At 36.7% G+C, this 14,826-nt stretch overlaps 1 protein-coding gene across 1 annotated transcript in view; it reads left to right on the top strand.

Annotated features, from left to right (window-relative positions):
- The first annotated feature begins 8,191 nt into the window (after window positions 1-8,191).
- DSE (dermatan sulfate epimerase) overlaps window positions 8,192-14,826 on the top strand; it is a 115,331-nt gene continuing 108,696 nt past the window's right edge. Inside the window, exon 1 of the mRNA XM_027088098.1 lies at window positions 8,192-9,090. The gene's annotated coding sequence lies outside the window, so the exon portion shown is untranslated. The remainder of the gene's footprint in view (window positions 9,091-14,826) is intronic.

Here is a 14,826-nt window from a genome sequence, read left to right as displayed (position 1 = left end):
GAGATCATCTAGTCCAAGTTTTGATTTTGCAGAAGAGATGACTGAGCTGAGAGCTAGGTGATGTGTGGAGGTCCAGGGAATGTGGGGTTCAGGGATGAGAGGACTTTTTTTTCTTTTACTTTTTCAGCTTTGGAGTATGTAATGTATTACATTTTTGTTTTAACTACATAAATACATTTTGAAAAATACCAGTAAGATGGTAACCAGTTCAATAATTCGGGCATAAACACTGTAAGGGTTTGGAGGAACGTAAGTCGCTATGGGCACAGTCACTGGTCAGAGCAGCCTTCCTGAAGGATGACATAGCTGGTCCTTAAAGGACAGAAAGGATCTGATGGTGAAGAGGAAGGAGCATTTCAGGAAAGCACTGAAGGAGTAAGGAGTGGTTGGTGGGGGGCCAGGGATAATCCAGGTATAGGAGGGAGACTCTAAGAGGAGAAACCTATTGCCATCTGTAATATGGTTTACTCTGGAAATAGAAACTGGAACATCAATCTATAAATCTTTAAAGACAGTAATGGAGAAACTTACTCTCTTATGTTTTTCTGGTTTATATACATTAACCTTTTTTTTTCTTTTCTATAGACAGAATATGTATGCCAAACAGCAGTTACAGATTATTATGGATTGAATTGTGTTAAAAAAAATATGTTGATGTCCTAACCCCTAGTACCTCCAAATGTGACTTTATTAGGAGGTGGAATGTTGCAGATGTAATTAGTTAAGATGAAGTCATACTGAGGTAGGGTAGGCCCCTAAGCCAGTATGACTCATGTCCTTCTAAAGAGACAGCCCTGTGAAGACAGAGGCAGAGATTGGAGTTATCTGCCAAGGAACATCTGGGGCTACCAGAAGCTGGAAGAGGCAAAGAATGGATCCTCCCTGGAGGCTTGGAGGGAGCACAGTCCTGCCAACACTTTGATTTTGAACTTCTAGCCTCCAGAATTGTGCGACAATACATTTTTATTGTATTAAGCCACCCAGTTTATGGTACTTTGTATGGCAGCCCTGGAAAAATAATATATAGTTTGCACTTTTACAACCCAATTTTTAAATGAAGCCAAACCATAGTAAATCATCACACTGCTTTCTAAATGGGTTTATGCAGCACTTGGTGAATTTGATTAGAGCTCTCCCTATATCTTTTTGTTGGTTAGTAATAATGATTGCTTACATAACACCCATAAATGTGTGAGCGTCTTTAACTGCTCTTTGCACATAAATCCTTTATAAATTAATTGCAAGCAGAGGTGGAGTAATTCAAGCCACAAAGAGTGAATAACCACCAGATTCAGACATAGACCTTCTGTTTTCGTTTTCTAGTTGAAAAGCTCAAGCTTCAATAGGCTTTCTTTTCCTTTTCTCTTAGTTGAAGCATTAATTTCTGTGTATAGTTGATCAAATGATTTAGTTATTGCTTTCTTAAAAAGCACAGACTCTAACTTTTTGGCTTTAAGTTCATGAACATGCCTGTCATCTGGTCATTTATTGTACCTACTCTCTTGACTATAATAATAGGTTTAGGACTTACTATCCCAATAACTTTGCTAACTCATATCCTGAATTAGAGATAAAATTCATAGAGAAATTAGTGATACATATATGTAAACCCTCCTAGGTACAGAGCAATTTTCTCATGGTTTATATCAAGTTTCGCTTTACTTATCTTTGTTTTCAAGGCTCTCAGCTACTGCCTTGATGATTTCCTTTTCCCCATTTTTTTTCTGTCAACGTAATCTCTTATACTAAAACAAGATTTACTATTTTGTCTTTTTCTTTTCCAGTTCATGTGCTTTCATAATAAGGATAAAAGAAAATTTTGCTATGTTATCATAAGACAGAACAAATTAGGTTTTTCAAATAGATTGCCCCTCCTTACTTTATTCAACTTCAAATTTAATTCTTAATTAATTTTTTTTTTTTTTTTTTGGTGGTATGCAGGCCTCTCACTGTTGTGGCCTCTCCCATTGCGGAGCACAGGCTCCGGATGCGCAGGCTCACCGGCCATGGCTCACGGGCCCAGCTGCTCCGCGGCATGTGGGATCTTCCTGGACTGGGGCACGAACCCGTGTCCCCTGCATCGGCAGGCGGACTCTCAACCACTGCGCCACCAGGGAAGCCCCTTAATTAATTTTGAATTCTTTTTTTTTTTTTTAAGACTTGAGGGTCATGGGAACAAGTTTCAGCTTAGTCACATCATATGGATTTTAATCTTTATAGTTATCTTGTAATGCAAACAAATATTAGTTATTCTAATAAAGGGTTAGAAGAAATGTTTGGACGTCTCATAAGAGTTTGACTCAGATAAGTTATTCCAATAAAACATTTTCTCCTCTTCAATTATTGCTTTCCTTCTGGTCTCCTGTAAGCTTCTTAAGTTCCATCTGACTCTTAAATGCTTTAAAGTAATGCTCTGGCTTAAATATATTAGGGGAAATCATCAGATTTGCTTTATTCACAAGATATTACCATTTTATTTGAGGGAGATTTTAATAATTATTGTTTTATATTAAATGGTATCAAAAATACATTTTGTAGTTTCCTTTTACATTTTTCCTTAGTCATTCTTTACTGATTCATAATATAAATGGAGAACAGTAGATAGCCCCTCAGTGACTGTTATAAGGAGTCTTAAAGAATTGGCTGGTGCTACAAACAAGATGAGTTCTTTTAGCGCTTTATCTTCCATGTCCTCAGGGATGCCAAATAAAAGTTGCATTTAGCAATATTTGCTTCTGATATATGGCACCAGCAAGAGCTCCGTTCAGGTACAGGAATCTGTGTCAAGAGGCAGGTTCTGGCCCCATTGTTTTAGCATCTGTCTTGCAGCCCCAGACTGAAATTCTTCTAGGAGTGAGCTGAGGGAGGTGACGTGAGGGTAGCCTGGATTTGCCTCCTGTCTTCTCCTCTCTTAGTTACTTGGGCAGATTCCTCCCCCTCTCTGGATATCAGTTTCCTCATTGGTAAAATAAGGAAATGGCAGATAGCATTTGTTGAACATTTTGTGCCTGGCATGGTTCCAAGCACCTTACATATAAGATCTGTTTAATCTTCACATACTCTCTCAATCCCCCTCTCCCACCAAAGTGTCCTTGCTCTAGAATGTAAACCTCACAGGGCAGGGATTCCATCTGTTTTGTTCACTGGTACCTCTGGAACAAAGCCTGGCACTCAACAAATATACACTGGATATTGAATAAATGAGGTACAGAGACATTAAGTAATTTACTGATGCTCATGAAGCTAGTAAAAGGGACTGAGGAATTGATCCCAGGCTGTTTATCGCCAGAACCCATACTCTAAAGCACTATGTTATACTGCATAAAATTAGGTAACTGATAGCTTCCAAAGCCATGTCTCATAATGCTGGTTTCACATCAGAATTATATCTGGTGCTTTAAAAAATACTGATGCCACTATCCCCCATTAAACACTCTGATTCTCCTTTAGTGGGTTTGGAGTCACTACATTCTGTCTGAAAATTTCAAGTGCACTGAATTACATCTAAAGTTGAGACTCAATGCTTAAAGTTTATATCAATAAATCTCTTAATTTTATAAATCTTAGAAATTTATTCTGAAAGTAGTTCAGACTGAGTCTGGAAAATAGAAGGTCAAATGGGAGACAGTAGGACCAAAGCCTGCTTCTGAGTTAGGTTCATTATCCGGCTCATGGTTGGGTTCATGGTTGAGATCATGGATCTTTCTACAAAGACTTTCCAACTGGTCCTAAATGTTACATCAGATTGGCCTGTGACTCATAACTAGAGACTTTCTATAGGCTGATCATTAACTTATAATGATCTACGTGATTTAAAATCAGTGGTGTAACCATTAGTGATTTAACCATCTGCCTAAATACCCTATTATATAGAATATACTATGTCTTGTCTTCAAGGAATTCAATAATCTTGCACCAGCAAAGGAATGAAATTACTACTCTAATATCCCAGTAAGAAGGTAACAGTGATCAGGAAAGTTCTGATAGAAAATGTTATCATTGTTTTTATCAAAATAGTAATTCATAATTTTCAAGTTTATACTTCCATCTCAGATATCTGTGTCTAACAATAAATGGACAGCAACCCTCCCCTGGGGCTGGACTTAAGAAATTGTTTTTTACACAGTTTTCAATTAATGATCCACCTTCTACTAGATAAACAGAATTTTTGAAAAGTACTTTTTGGTGAAGCATTATCCCTTCAATTTATCAGATAATCTTTACCACAACAGTGCAATCGAATATAGAGCTGAAGGACCTGAAATAACATCCAGCCCAGGAAGACTGGTATTTGATTGTGCTGTAGGTGACTTCCTGAAACTAACTACAGTAACCAATGTGTTTAAAAGTGCCTGTGAAATTGATTGAGCTTCTTAAGAAAAAAAGTACTGTGCAGATATCTTAACTCATTTACTTCTAAAAATTCTGTTAGTTTACGTTAGTATAAATTATACAAAAAGTGGATGCCAATTCAGGATTAAATGTGCAAGAAATTATTAGGGTAAAAGCCCGTGACAGTAAACGGAGAGGGAAAATGGGGAATGTGAAATGAAAATCTGATCATATCTTGGTCTTACTTAAAATCCTACAATGCCTTCTTGTGGCCCATAGAGCATATGCAGTACCTTGAACATGGCCTGTAAGGCTCTGCCTGATTCACTTACCTTCTCAACCTCTTTTGATTCTTTCCCCTTCACCTTCTTCACTCCAGACATGTTGGTAAACTCCTAGCTTCTTGAAAATGTCCTTCTCTCCCGTTCACTGGCCTTTGCACTTGATAGTCAGTCCCTACCTTTTCATAGAGTAGCTAAATCTTACTCCACCTTCACATCTCAGTTTAATCATGACTTCTTCTGGGTACTGTCTCCGACGCTCCATCAAATTCCTTGCCCCTTTCATCATTTTTGATAAAACCTAATGCACTGTGTTGCAACTGGGGGAGATAGATGGGCTCCTGAAACTTAAGCTGTTTAGGGCTTCCCTGATGGAGCAGTGGTTGAGAGTCCGCCTGCCGATGCAGGGGGCACAGGTTCATGCCCCGGTCCGGGAGGATCCCACATGCCGCGGAGCGGCTGGGCCCGTGAGCCATGGCCGCTGAGCCTGCGCGTCGCCAGCCTGTGCTCCGCAACGGGAGAGGCCACAACAGTGAGAGGCCCGCGTACCGCAAAAAAAAAAAGTTAAGATGTTTATACGACTTCTGTTTTGTCACAGTGTGATGCTCTCATACGTGTTATGTAATTTTCCTCTGCCTTGCAGTAAAGACCACTACTCTCTGTTTTTATAGTTCTGCCTTGTCAAATGCCAACCCATTTATAATTTGTTGTCTGACTTACAGCATGCATTCAGGTATTTTCCTGGCCCATCACTATAGTAACTGGGAGAGAGTCCTCATCCTGAAGGAGCTCAGAGGACACAAAAGCAGAAGCCTGAGAAGCAAGAGGCTACACAGAAGAAAGGAAAATCTGAGGTAAGGGTTCTCTTCAACTCTTTCTGTGAAAGAAAAACCTTTGATGTTTGAAATATCTTAGGAGCTGTTTGTGCCAAGGTGATGAAATCTTTTGGAAGTTATTGTGATCTTCTTACTTCTTTAGGTCTTGTTGATAATATTTAAATGGTGGCAGCATAACCCTGTTTGACCATCTGTCCCACTCTCTGCCGTGTACTTTCATCTAGTGCTGTGGCCGTCTAGGTGTCTTTTGGCTGCTGCTGAGGTGCCCAAATCCTGACTCACTACAGTCATGCTCTGTCTCTCTTGCTTGGCCAAGGAAACTGTTACATTCTCCCTTCATTTGTCAAATGTAGATATTGGGTTCTCCCTAAAATTTACTGCTGAGCATGGGGCATGAATTAGGATGGAGACTTCATGGAAAGAAAAGTGAAATATATCTAAATCTAAATGGGGGAAATAGGGTGTAAGAGCAAAATGAAGCAGAAAATTACTAGACAGGTGAGAAAATAAATATATTTTCCTAAATCCACTCCAGTGGAAAAAGGGAAAGACCAAATAGAAATATAACCCTAAGTAGACTCTTCAAAATGATGACAGTCAGGGAGTTAGATTTTCATGACGGTTCACATTTACTAAACTGTAGCCTTGAGACTCATGTTGGAGGTCATTTATATGATCTTCAAATATGCAGGCCTTCTACGTAGGCCTTATCACTCCAGGGAAAATGGATTGGTGGATTCTAAAGGGGTTTACAGTGCAGATAGTAAGAAGAGGAAAGAACAGGGAAAAGTTAGGGAAAGGTATCTTCAGCTGGTATAGTGCCATCTTCTCCAGAACAGACGCTGTTTTCCTCAGTTACCTAGTTACCCAGCACAACGCAAAGAGTAATCTATTAGCTCTTAGGTACTAAAAGAGGTGAGTCAAAGACTTCAGGAGATTATCTCCTAGTAGAAAATTAAAATAGGTGTTTCATGGATTTCTCCCTTTCTTCCATCACAAGGTGAAACAGGTAAGAAAGAGGAGAGTTAGGTTAAGGGCAGGGTTAGAATAAACTTTTAAACTTCCATATGTGACCTGGAGAGCTTATAACTGACCCTGAATGATCTTGTATGGTGTTGGGGTTCCAGAAAAGGTAGAATTCGAGGAAGATGAATTTTATCATCAGGATCTTGGACAAATGATTTGCTGGAAGAACCATAACTGGTGTCCAAGGGATAGAAATCATTGGGATTACAGGGTATTTAGAGTTTAGAACTTTAAAGCATTCTCATAATACTTGACTACAGAATGCTCCCAGTAAGTATTTCTATTTGTTATCAATGGGCCCATTATTGGTGTATGCTTCATACCTCATTGGCCATTTTACATAGTTTTTAGAAAATGCCTTATTGTATATTTTATCTGCCTAATTTTGAGGATGATTGAAACCATTATGTGTGTTATTAAGAAATTATGTTCTTACACAAGAAGCTTAGAGACATGGCTGCTAAAGTCAGACTCTTGATTGGCATTTTCACTTCTTTTAGTACAGGTTCAAGTCTGTTCCTCCTCCACGGAGGCCAGAGCAGTATATCAAAGCCAGAAGTACAGCTAGTCATCAGAGTTCAGGTTCTTTCCTGCTTCCCTGTGGGAGGGGTCAAGAATACAAACATCCTCAATTGCTACAGCAGGAGGGAACATTCGTCCATTAACAGAACCAAACAGGAAGCACCAAATAGACATTTCTTCTATTTATTTTGTGACTATGAAGAAACATGTAGTTTAGTTCTTTGAATAAAATTTGTCAGTAAAGCATAGAACACATAAAAGGTGTAGTCATTTTGGTTAAAGTCTGACTGCAAAATGATTTAATGCTGGTTTTCATTTTGCTTCCTACAATTTATGCAATACTACATCCTTAGGATGTTGGAATTTTACCATATCTTAAGTTATTTTTTCTTTTTAAAACTGTGAACCAGCAACTTAACATTTGCTGCAGCCTATTGAGATTCACATTATGATTCTCAAGTTTTTAATTACATTTCCCAGATATTTCCCCTCCAGATCCAAGAGGATGTGCATATATTGAGCAGAATAATTTTGCCTCCCTTCAGTTTTTAATAGGGTTCTGAAAATGACTGATAAGGCCAGGAAATACCTCAAATACTTCAGAGGTTTGTTTGCCTTACCAAAATTTTTAATCTCAGTATATTAGTTGGTTATCCACCCCATTACGTCAGATTAATTCTATTACTTCACTGTCAGTGACAGCAGATAAGAAATTGAGGCAGTGTAATGATTGAAACAAGCCTAATGAAGGAGCAAAAGGAAATATAATTTGTATATTTATGAGCATTTCCAGAAATAGGACAACAAGCCACTTTATTACTCTTATAATTACATGGAATCTCTTAATTCTGAAACATACTGGGCCTGCTGGTTAAAAGGAAAAAAATGTTCCTTGTCAGTTTCCCTCATTATTTTTCTCATCCATCCTGTGGTGTACCAAAGATGGGATGGTGCAAGTGGTCCACCCCTAGTATAGGCAATAAGGGAGTGCTTTGTGTGTAGAAAATTTTAAAGGGTTAAAATAAAATAATGATAATAAAAAGCCTGCTTTTTTTTTTTTTTTTTTGCGGTACGCGGGCCTCTCACTGTTGTGGCCTCTTCGTTGCAGAGCAACAGCCTCCGGGCGTGCAGGCTCAGCGGCCATGGCTCACAGGCCCAGCCGCTCTGCGGCATGTGGGCTCTTCCCGGACCGGGGCACGAACCCGCGTCCCCTGCATCGGCAGGCGGACTCTCGACCACTGCACCACCAGGGAAGCCCCAGCCTACTTTTTATTATCACTATGCACTGACAATTCTAAGCAATGCCAATCATACTACTTCTCTCTGAAAAAAAATTTTTTGTTGGTCTAAATTCTAAACAACTGCTGCCATTACTGAAATTTAATAATATATATGTAAGCTGAGAATTACCATTTTTTTGGTTACCTGTTCTTTAACAAACACTGTAGTCTACATGGAAATAAATCTAACTCCTCTGGACGTGGACCCAGCTACACATGTTTATTTCAAGAATAAGCAGCCAAGTTTTTTTTTTTCATTTTCATAATCACTGTGCTATAATTTAGTTTGAATCTATGTTTAAACACAGGATTACATAGTAGTACCACAGCAGTTAGAGATATGAACTGGGCCTGAGCAAGTTCAAATAATTCGTAACCATTACACACTTTGGAGACTTTTACTGAATATAACAGAAATTTATGATGAATTTTCTGGTGAAGGTATTTTAGTGGAAATTTTTCAACTGCAGAAACATTTGAAAGCTGCTAGAGCTGATCCCAAAGAACAAAGACCTGGACAGTATTGCAGTTTCTGGAAGTTACTATGAAGTGGGATTTTTATGAAACTCTGATAAACTTATCTTTATTTTAAAGCTTTTCTAATTACTTGTGTATCTATTTCTTCATGTGAAAGAAACATTTGAAATTAAAATAGTGTCCTTCAATCAACCATGAGTGAGGCCACACCAGTTCTATTGACCATGACTATGTGAAGATCAATTTGACAAAGCCACTGACATATTTGCAGAAGTGAAGGCTTAAAGCAGAAAGCACAGTGGAGTTATTCATCACCATCACCATGGGGACCAAAATGTAAGTATGAATATTTTTCTCCTTTTTCCAAAAAACACATCAATGTACTTAAATGTATTAAAACTTTATTTTTTTGCATTTATTAATTTTTTATTAGCATTATTATTTATGTAAAATTTAATAAATGAAAATGGGCACTGTCTACATTTCTTTTCTGGACATAATAATTTTTGTTCATTTTATTTCATGATTATTACTGAAAATATTTTAGGGGGAGAGGTGTTAAAAATGGTCCCTTTCAGGTGTCAAATACACTAGGTATGCCACTGCAACCATCTTTTCATTTTAACTCAAAAGAAATAAAACACATTCTTGATCTTTTTAGTAACACAACTTTGTTTTTGAAAATTATGCCAGAAAGCAGTTCATTTTAATAAGGCAATTTTTTAATAAGAAATAGAAGTACCCTTAAATACAGCTCTCATGCACCATAGATTTTGGTAATAATTACATTTCTAATAAATGTATGCTTCACGTCTTAACTATTTCGTATAAGCTTAGTAGGACGAAAAAAATACAGCCTGTTGAAATTTAGACATGAAGAAATAGAAATTATGAATATCTCATAACAACTGAAAAAAGTTGAATCTCTAATTTAAAACCTTCCAATATACGTCCAAATAGTTTCACTATTTAACTCTAGCAAATGTTTAACGAATAGACATCTTTTATGCTTTTTCAGAAAACAGAAAAAAAAAAAATTTAACACTCTTCAACTTAATTTATTAGGCCAGCATAACCTTGACATCAAAACATGAACAGGAAATTATGAAGAAGAAATTTCTGGGCAACCTCAATCATGAACATATATATCAGAATTCTTAATTTCAGCTAACCAAACAACATGTACAAACAATAATATGTCACGAATAAGTTGAGTTTGTTGTAATTACACAATTTTAGTTTAACATTAGAAAACTAATCAGTAGAATTTACCACATTAAAAGAATAAAAGGAAAAAATTATATGATCATCTTACTAGAAAAGCAGTTGATTAAAGTCAGCATTTGTTTATGATTAAAAATGTCTTTTGGCAAACTAAGAATAGAAGAAAATTTCTTTAATCTAATAGAGGTTATCTACAAAACACCAATAGCAGACACCATGGAAATATTGAAAGCTTTCCTTCTGAGATCAGGAATAAACAAGTATGAGAATTATCACCATTTCTGGTCAGCCTTATGCTAGAGGTCCTAATCAGTGTAGAAAGGAAAGAAAAATTACTAAAAGAAACAAATAAAACTGCTATTATTTGATATGATTGTGTATATAGTAAAATCCCAAAGTTCTACAGATAGATATTAGAATAAATGAGTTTAACAAGGTTGTCTTTGTTAAGCTCATTTAATTCTAATATCTACCTGTAGATTTTAAAAATTACAGTTCTATGACAAGTACCAGTAGGAAATAAAACTGAAAAAATTTATAATTGTATCAAAAATATTTAAAATCGAGCAATAAATATTAAAGAGTTATGGGAAAAAAACATAAAACATTTCTGAGAGACATAAAAAACAAATTAAAGCAGCCCGATGCCACATTCACATGTTGGAAGACTCAGCATTTAAAAATGTTAATTTTCCTGAAACTGACCTTTAGGTTTAATGAAATTTCAATAAAAATCCAAGTAGGTTTATATGTGTGCTTAAGTGTGTGTGTATTTGTTTAGTTGCACTGGGTCTTAGTTGCGGCTTGCGGGCTCCTTAGTTGTGGCATGCGAACTCTTAGTTGCAGCATGCATGTGGGATCTAGTTCCCTGACCAGGGATTGAACCCTGGCCCCCTGCATTGGGAGTGCAGAGTCTTAACCACTGCACCACCAGAGATGTCCCCAGTGTGTGTGTATTTGTATGTGTGTGTGTATATGAGTAGAGAGAGAAAGGAACTTTAAAAATATTCTAAAGATATCTATATGAAAATTCAGAGGACCGGGTACAGGCAAGACACTCTTCAAATAGGAGGATAAAAGTAGGAGGATTTTTTCTACTAGGTATTAATACGTATTGTATGTCTGTAATAATTAAGATAGTGTAGTATTGGGGTGAGAATAGACAAAAAGATCAGTGGCACAAATCAGAGTCCAGAAGGAGATGCACCTTTGAAATAAATCAATTGTCTCTATATTAAACTGGACACGAAAAGTACCAATAAAAGGAAAAGACTGATAATTACACCATGTTAAAATTAAGAACCTCCATTTATCAAAAGACACCTTTAATTACCTGTAGTCAAGTTACAGGGTAGAAGAATATATTACATATGTTGAGTCTTGTATCCAGCATACATATAAAGAACATCTACAAATCAATATATAAAACAACCCAATGAAAAATAAGCAAGAGACCAGAACAGGCATTTCACAACAAGGGTACCCCAACTGCCAACAAATATAAGAAAATGTCTGTAATTTCTTTAGTAGTCAGGCAAATGCATATTAAATTAAATTAAATGCAAATTAAAACCACAGTTAAATATTACTAGATTTCCTCCAGAATAGCTAAAATTTAAAATACGGATAATCCCAAGTATGGGTGAGGATGTGGAGCAACAAGAATTCTCATTCACTGTTAAAATGAAAAAATGATAAATTGTCCATAAAAAGAGAATGGAATTAACATGTATTTATATCATTCATGCATTCAAATGGCAAGCACTGACCTGTGCTGTGTCTCAACTGTCCTTCAGGACAAGTACCATATCTAGTTTACAAAAAAGAAAAGTGAGCTTCAGGAAAGCTGAAGCTTTAGTAATCTATACTAAATCTTTAGTAAATCTATAAAATCTATAAAATCTATAAAATCTATAAAATCTATAAAATCTATAAAATTACTAAGTGGAAGAGCCAGCATCTAAACCAGGTCTTTGCAACTCTCAACGCCATATTCTTTTCAGTATATCTATAAAAGTATCCTTTTAAAATGCTATCCTCTCTTTTTTCAAAATAAATATATAAATTTCTCTTTTTACAAATTAAAACATATCACTCTAATTACATTATTTCATGCATTTTCTGCTTACCCAGAGATAAGACAATGCAGTTTAGAAAATAGTGTGATCTGTGAAAGAAGTTCATTTCTTTGCTGTGTTGATCTCTACGATTGCTGCTTTCTTTTAATGTATTGTATTTACTTAGTGAACATTATTGCACTAATCTGTTTACACATGTGTGTCTCATTATTAGATTCTAATATTTTTGAGAGAAATCTCTTATCTTTGTGCCATTATATTCCCAGCATATCACACAAATGTCTGTTGAATGAATGAATGAACTTTTATCCTTGACACTTTGACTCAGAATGGGCAAATTCCCATTTTTTCTCTTTTAAAGAAAGATTGAAATGACTCTACTACCTTCTAGCAGAATTAAAGCTAAATCATGTTCTGAAAGATAAAGGATTCTACTTCATCTTTACATTTGAACTGATTCACAAATAATTCCACTTCTTGTTGCTCTATTCATTCATATACTACCTAAGTTTCACCAACTATACCCAGAGAGTTTACTGAAAGTTTTGTTTTCTTCTCTTCTGTGTGCACCTACTCATAAACATTTCTCTCAGAATTATGTTCAGCGTATGTCCTACATTTGTATTCAGATGTCAACTTTTTATAGGAGAAAAATCTAAAAATGGGTATCTTGCAGTATATGAACAGAAAATACATTCCTGTTGAAAAGGTTCATGATGACCTAGACATATAAACAGTTGAATGGGAGATGATATACAAGCTACAAGATGCTAAATGATGTGATAGAATTAATTTTAGCCAAAATCTTGCTCATCTGAATGTTATAACTTATAAAAGTTGTGTTAAAAATAAAGAAATGGGGAGACGGTGGGGCAGGGGTGCAAAGGAACAAAAGGGAACGGGGCAGTGCTTTCCCTGTCCACTTAGGCACTGGGAAGCCTGTTGGGATCCTGGGCCTAATCCTGTGCCCTCGGAGCCTCCCTCCTGCCACGCAGAACCCAAGCCCTGCACCTACACCCTCACTCACGGCCCTACCTCCAAACTCCGGAACCCCACACTCCAGAGGCCCTCCTTTCCACGTGCTGCCTCTCCCCTTACATGCAGGTCCTAAGCAGAGGTCCCACCCCACATTTGAATGTCACCCCACCTAGGCCTCGCCCCACACTCAAACGTCACCCGTACCCGCCTAGGTCCTGCCCCACCCTAAACCCCGCCCCTGCCTAAGTTCCACCCCCACCTAAACTCTGCCCTCATAACCAAGGCTTTTTTTTTCTTTCTTTTTTCCTCTTTTAGATTGGGATTCTGTTTTACCTTGCTGATTCATTGTTGTTGATTCTTTTATATTTTTATTTTTCCTAATAAATCTTTTATTTTTCTAATTTTATTTTATTCTTTATAGTTTGTTAGTGATCTCTCTTTTTGGCTTGTTGCCCCCACCCCTTTTTTTTTTCTTTTTTCTGCTGTGGTTTTATTTTACCTTATTGCAGTTGTTTCAATTATAGTTTTATTTTTCCTAATATATTTTTTATCTTTCTGGTTTTATTTTGTTTTTTACTCTTTGATATTGTACTGCTCTTTTTTCTGTCTTTCTTCTTTTTGTATTTTTTTTTACCATGCCACGAAGCTTGCGGGATCTTGGTTCCCAGGCTGGAGGTCGGGCTCGAGCTCCTATGGTGGGAGCTCCAAGTCCAAACCGCTGGACTAACAGAGAACCTCAGACCTCAGGGAATATCAGTCAGAGTGAGGCCTCCCGGAGGTCCTCATCTCAGCACCAAGACCCAGCTCTATCTAACTGCCTGCAAACTCCAGTGCTGGACATCTCAAGCCAAACAATGAGTAAGACAGGAATACAGCACCACCCATCAAAAAAAAAAATGAAATGACAAAAAAATATGTTACAGATGAAGGAGCAAGGTAAAAACTTACAAGATCAAATAAATGAAGGTGAAATAGGCAACCTACCTGAAAAAGAATTCAGAGTAATGATAGTAAAGATGATCCAAATGTACTAAATAGCAAAGAGATCACTGAAGAAATCAAAGAGGAAATCAAAAAACACCTAGAAACAAATCACAATGAAAACACGATGACCCAAAACCTATGGGATGCAGCAAAAGCAGTTCTAAGAGGGAACTTTATAGCAATACAGTCTTACCTCAAGAAACAAGAAAAATCTCAAATAAACAACCTAACCTTACACCTAAAGCAATTAGAGAAAGAAGAACAAAAAAACCCCAAAGTTACCAGAAGGAAAGAAATCATAAAGATCAGATCAGAAATAAATGAAAAAGAAATGAAGGAAACAATAGCAAAGATCAATAAAACTAAAAACTGGTTCTTTGAGAAGATAAACAAAATTGATAAACCATTAGCCAGACTCATCAAGAAAAAAAGGGAGAACTCAAATCAACAGAATTAGAAATGAAAAAGGAGAAATAACAATTGACACTGCAGAAACACAAAGGATCATGAGAAATTACTACAAGCAACTATATGCCAATAAAATGGACCACCTGAAAGAAAGGGACAAATTCTTAGAAAAGCAAAACCTTCCAAGACTGAACCAGGAAGAAATAGAAAATATAAACAAACCAATCACAACCACTGAAATTGAAACTGTGATTAAATATCTTCCAACAAACAAAAGCCCAGGACCAGATGGCTTCACAGGCGAATTCTATCAAACATTTAGAGAAGAGCTAACGCCTATCCTTCTCAAACTCTTCCAAAATATAGCAATGGGAGGAACACTCCCAAACTCATTCTACGA

This window comes from Aethalodelphis obliquidens, unplaced genomic scaffold (assembly GCF_003676395.1).
Source record: "Aethalodelphis obliquidens isolate GAN/ISIS:26980383/991018 unplaced genomic scaffold, ASM367639v1 scaffold3, whole genome shotgun sequence".
Taxonomy (NCBI): Eukaryota; Metazoa; Chordata; class Mammalia; order Artiodactyla; family Delphinidae; genus Aethalodelphis; species Aethalodelphis obliquidens.
This window is presented reverse-complemented; position numbering and strand designations above follow the sequence as displayed.